This window comes from Cebus imitator, unplaced genomic scaffold (genome assembly GCF_001604975.1).
Source record: "Cebus imitator isolate Cc_AM_T3 unplaced genomic scaffold, Cebus_imitator-1.0 Scaffold6, whole genome shotgun sequence".
NCBI classification, from domain to species: domain Eukaryota; kingdom Metazoa; phylum Chordata; class Mammalia; order Primates; family Cebidae; genus Cebus; species Cebus imitator.
The window spans coordinates 13746167-13751950 of record NW_016107321.1 but is presented as its reverse complement, the minus strand read 5'-3'; the positions used below and the strand labels follow the sequence as shown (position 1 = coordinate 13751950).

Below are 5784 nucleotides of genomic sequence, written 5' to 3'. Positions count from 1 at the left end.
ACACTGTCACCCAGGCTGGAGTGCAATGGCGCAATCTCGGCTCACTGCAGCCTCCACCTTCCAAGTTCAAGCAATTCTTCTGCCTCAGCCTCCCAAGTAGCTGGGATTATAGGTGCCCGCCACCACACCCAGCTAATTTTTTGTAGAGATGGGGGTTTCACCATGGCCAGGCTGGTTTCGAACTTCTGACCTCGTGTTCCACCCGCCTCGGCCTCCCAAAGTGCTGGATTACAAGGCGTGAGCCACCGCGCCCAGCCTATTCCAGCTCTTTTTCAATGTCTTACCAGCTTTTGCTGATTTTCAGGCCTCCCTCTGCAATCAGTATCTCTTGACTTTAATAGTAATGTTTATGCAGTCTTAACTCCACACTCTATTCTGTCATCCTTGTGTATTGTGACTCATTGTCCCCAATCCATCAGAAGGTCTTTGTACACAAAGTCCCTGAAGCTCTACGGTCAACACCCTGACATCTTGAAAGGACTTGCCGTAGGCGAATATTTGGTCACTTAACAGATGCCTGTGGGATCTTACTTTGTGCAAGTCCCTCTCTGAGGTATAATGTGGCAAGTCAATATATTAGTCAATATTTACAGAACCAAGAGAAAGCCAGCAATGATTAATGCATAAACAGTCGTAAACTGTTTGGCCGTTTTGTTTATAAAAGCTATCATTTACCACAGAGAAGTACAAGTGAATATCAAGTTCAGATCAAGACATTTGGGCTGAGCTTGGCTTTTTCTTTTTTCTTTCAAGAGCACACTTCTCCCCCAAATCTAACAGAGTAGCCATAGGCAATTCATTGCCTGCTAACATAACGTAAAAAGATGGCACGCAAGGGGAGGACCTTTTTGGGGCAGATCTTAGTATTTACACTAAACCCAAAAGATATGTTAACTGAGATATTTTTATTTCCTTATTTGTACTTGTGAGTGAAAAACAAAAACTGTAGCAGGAGTCACAAGAGTCCTTTGGCCATAGGCTTTGTAGCTGTGAGGTGAAGCCCTTTATTCAGCATGTGGCTGCAGGATTGTAGCTCAGGCTGTAGATAGTGCATTCTCTTCGGGTCCCAGGAAACAGTATCATACCTGTGGAAGCCAGCAGAATGCACCTGCATCTCCTCCAGTGGTGGCGAGGCTGAGGCTGGGCAGTGGAAGTGCCGAGTGCTAGGCAGCTCTGGGCTGGTTAGATAGTAGTCTTGCTGAGAAGCACACAGCCCTGGCAATGAGGTTGAGGCAGGGAAGCAAGGCTGCCCTGTTGGGATTCACTGCTGGCCTCTCAGTACCATCACGTGTGGGTGGGCACAATCATCCTACAGGAAGTAAACCACAGCTATTCAGCTCATGCAGTCAGCCTGGCACCTCCTTGAAATTCCCAAAACACTTAACAATAAACTTTGATTGGAAAGGAAGATAGTTTAGTTATTAAGAAAAAAAAAATGTATGTTGCTTCCTGCCTAAAAGAATTGAAAGCAGGGACTCAAGCTGGTCCTTGTTCACCCCTGTTCATGCAGCACTGTTCTCAGTAGCTGAAAGGTGGGAACCCCCTTGTCTGTCAGCAGGGATAAGCTAAATGTGGCACACACATACCATGGAACATTATTCAGCCTTGGGAAGGGCACTTGGTATCACGTGGTTGAACCTGGAGGACATTATGCTAAATGAAATACGCCAGACACAAAAGGACTGATACTATGTGATTCCGCTTGTAGGGGTCTGTAGAGCAGTCAGATTCATAGATGGAAGGTAGAATGGTGGTGGTCAGGGCCTGAGGGCAGGGGCATGGACAATTGCTGCTAATGGGTAGAGTTTCAGTTTTGCTAAATAGCGAGAGTTCTCGAGGTTGGTTGCACAGCACTGTAAATGGACTTAACACTACTGAATTGTACACTTAGAAATGGTTAAAATGGTAAATCAAGCCAGGCATTGTAGCTTACGGCTATAAACCCAGTACTTTGTGAGCCTGAGGTAGGCACATCGCATGAGTTCAGGAGTTCAAGACCAGCCTGGGCAACATAGCAAGACCTGCATCTCAAAAAAATTTTGGAAATTAGCTGGTGGCATGCACCTGTAGTCCTAGCTACTCAGTAGGTAGAAGGATCACTTGAGCCCTGGAGGTTGAAGCTGCAGTGAGCTGTGATCACGGTACTGAACTCCCAAATGAGAGTCTGGGTCACAAAAAAGAAAAGAAGATGGTAAATTACATGCTATGTATATTTTACCAAAATTAAAGTTCTTAAAAATAGATATTTCAGGCTGGTCACAGTGGGTCATGCCAGTAATCCCAGCACTTTGGGAGGCCGAGGCAGGTGGTTCACCTGAGTTCAGGAGTTCAGACTAGCCTGACCAACATGGTGAAACCCCACCTCTACTAAAAATACAAAATGAGCCAGGTGTGGTGGCACGTCTCTATTCCCAGCTACTTGGGAGGGTAAGGCAGGAGAATCGCTTGAACCAGGAGGCGGAGTTTGCAGCAGTGAGCCAAGGTCTCGCCATTGCACTCCAGCCTGAGTGACAGAGCAAGACTCCTCAAAAAAAAAAAAAAAAAGAAAAGAAAAGGTTGCTCCTTGCAAGGCATTGGCCGACCAGCAGCGGAGCTCTTGTCAGTTTCAGTACAGTGTCGGGAGCAAGCACTTGGGTGCATAGGCTGCTCATGATCTACATAAGAGGTGGTCCTGAGCCTCAAAGAGTTTAGCAGCCATTCTTGATTCTTCAGCTAACATGAGCAGTGAATCTTTCACATTAGAAGTTAACCTGTGTGGGTACGCCTGTAATCCCAGCAACTCAGGTGGTCAATGCTAGAAAGTCACTGGAGGCCAGGAGTTTGAGACCAGTCTGGGCAACATGGTGAGACCCCGTCTCTACCAAAAATTAAAAAAAGAAGAAATTACCCTTAAATTTCTCTCTCTAACCCAGCCTCAACTTTGCACTCAGGCAGTAACCCTTTGTACAACGTTCCTGGTACCATATACCTCCTTATGCAGAACCCTCCAGGCAAGGACAGGTCACTGCTGAGTGAGAGAGCTCTGTCCTTAAACACTGCACTCAAAACTACTTCCTTCTAACTTTTGTCCCTTGGTTCACATTCTGCCTTCCTTTCGATTTGTTACGTGGCATGGTTTACAAAAGGCCCTTTACCCTCCAAGAGATTTCAGTGTCTGTGGTGCTGCTGAGTCTCCTGTGACAGTCCCTACTCGGGCTCTATACAGCCCAAGATTGCATGAGTTTTTACTGGCAACCACTCAGTCAGGCCCCAGTGAATCCTTGTCCTCTGAAGTCGCAGGTAGGAGCTCCAAAAGGGCATCTAGATGTCCGAGAAGAGGATGCTCACATGTGCCTAAGGGTCATCCATGAAGGCTTCGTGGAGGAGGTGGCCTTGGGGATAGATCTTAGAGAGCTCAGAGAGTTTTAACAAAGCTTGGTCTTTGAAGATTAATAATCTTTTGGCTTAATAAATATTTGCATATGTCTTCTCCCAGTCTGTCTCATTTTTTGAGCTTGCTTATAAAATCTTAAAACAAGTTTTAAATTGTGCTGTAGTGGAATCTATACATCATTTCCTTTATGGGTTATTCTGTCATTACCTCATTTAAGAAATCCTTTTCTACTTGAGGATAATAGCGTTCCCACTGTTTTCTTCCAATATTATAATTATAGTTTTCAAGTTTATGCCTTTGTTCCACATTGAGTTTATTTGGAGGCCTGGTATGTGGTAGGAATCTAATTTCATTTCTCTCCAGCCAAAAGTCAGATGGTAGTCAGCCTTTCTCTGTTGGTTCGTGTCACCTCTATTATATTCTATCCTGCACATGCTGAGGTATCTTTGTGGGTCTTCTTTTTCCATTGATTAATTTGTCTATACTCATGGAATTTATTAGCATAGTTTTGTGGTATGATTGATAGCTAGTAGAAGAGTCCTCTTTCTTTGTTCTTTTGGTTTTGTTTATTTTTAAAGTTATCTGACTATTTATGCCATTACCCTGTGTTAGTTCAGTCTTGAGTTGCTATAAGGGAATCCCAAGTCTAGTTAATGCATAAGGAAAAGTAGTTTATTTTGGCTCATGGTTCTCAAGGCTGTAGAGGCATGGCACCAGCATCTGCTGGGCTTCTGGTGAGGGCCGCAGGAAGCTTTCACTCAGGGCAGAAGAGGAAGGGGAAGCCAGTGTATTACCTGGCAAGAGGAGGAGCAAGAGAGGGAGTGGGAAGTGCCACACTCATTTAAACAAGCAGATCTCTCGAGAACTCAGAATGAGAACTCATTATCGCGGGGACAGCACCAAGCCATTCTTGAGGGATTTGCCCCCATGACCCAAACACCTCCCACCAGGCCCCACCTCCAACATTGCGGATTACATAGCACCATTAGATTTGGAGGGGACTAACATCCAAATGAGATCAACCCTTTGTTGTGAGGTTTAGAACTAGTTGGCCAAGTAACCAAAAATGATCTTGGAATTTTTATTGGAATTACATTGAACTGAGTAAGTTTCAGAGAAGTGATGTCTGTGCAGTATTAAGTCTCCTCATCCACAGGCAAACTGTTTTTCTCCATTGACTCAGACTCTTTTTATGTCCCTCAGTGAAAGGTTATAAGGCTTGCACCTTCACTTCTTTTTTATTTGTTGGAATATCCAATATTTAAGTTCCAGACCACAGAACAAGTCTACAGTAATAAAAACTGTAGTAATGGAAAACAGGTTTTGAAGCAGTTTTGGGGGAACACTGTGCTAGCTTTTATTTATTTTCTCTTGTTGGGTAACTCTTGTATCAACAGTATTTTATACAAATGTGACACTTGACATTGCCAAGCAGTCCTTAAGGCACACTACAGGAGACTCCTGCCCCTTTGTTGACATCTGTTCTATCAGCATTTGGTTTAGCAGTTAGTTGTTCACCAAATAGTAAATCCAGTAATTGCATCATGCATATGCTTATTTGTTTATTTATTTTGAGACAGTCTTGCTCTGTCACCCAGGCCTGGAGTGCAGTGGCGCAATCTCGGCTCACTGCAACCTGCGCCTCTCAGGGTCAAACTATTCTCCTGCCTCAGCCTCCCAAGTAGCTGAGATTACAGACATGTGCCACCATGCCCAGCTAATGTTTGTAGTTTTAGGAGAGACGTGGTTTCACCATATTTCCCAGGCTGGTCTTGAACACCTGACCTCAAGTGATCCACCCACCTCAGCCTCCCAAAGTGCTGGGATTACAGGCATGAGCCACTGCACCTGGCCTCATATGCATTTCTACCCACAGAAAAATTATGGAAAATTTTGCCAAATGTGTTTCTTAAATTTAGAATTACTTTGTCTGTGGAATATTCCTTTCCTAATGAATCATTCTTGTTTCTGAAGATCCCTTGCCGTATGCCACCAGCAGTCTGTGTCCGGGTTTTCAGTCTAACATTATGGAAATCATCTCCCCCAACACACTTATTTGCCTGTATCTAGTCTTCTCATGTTTCTTCCATGCCACGTGATTTCTCATAATTTGCTAAAGTGACAGTAGGTTCAGCCTCTGATTTTCCGATATGGTATTTGATCACATCAGCGTTTATGTTAAAATCTCAGTCCATTACTGTTCACAAAAAAAAATACTTGTTTTTTAGTATTGCTGGGAGACTCCTGTCCTGATATATATGATTATTAAAAAAAACCGTAGTAAACAGGCCAGGCGTGATGGCTCATGCCTGTAATCCCAGCACTTTGGGAGGCCGAGATGGACAGGTTGTTGAGCCCAGGAGTTCAAGACCAGCCTGAGCAACATGGTGAAACCCAGTCTCTACAAAAAA

The 5784-nt window shown here is 44.2% G+C and overlaps 1 protein-coding gene across 1 annotated transcript in view; it reads left to right on the top strand.

The window, feature by feature from the left end:
• MTHFD1L (methylenetetrahydrofolate dehydrogenase (NADP+ dependent) 1 like) overlaps positions 1 to 5784 on the top strand; it is a 207573-nt gene that overhangs the window by 140712 nt on the left and 61077 nt on the right. The gene's annotated exons all lie outside the window — the stretch shown is intronic.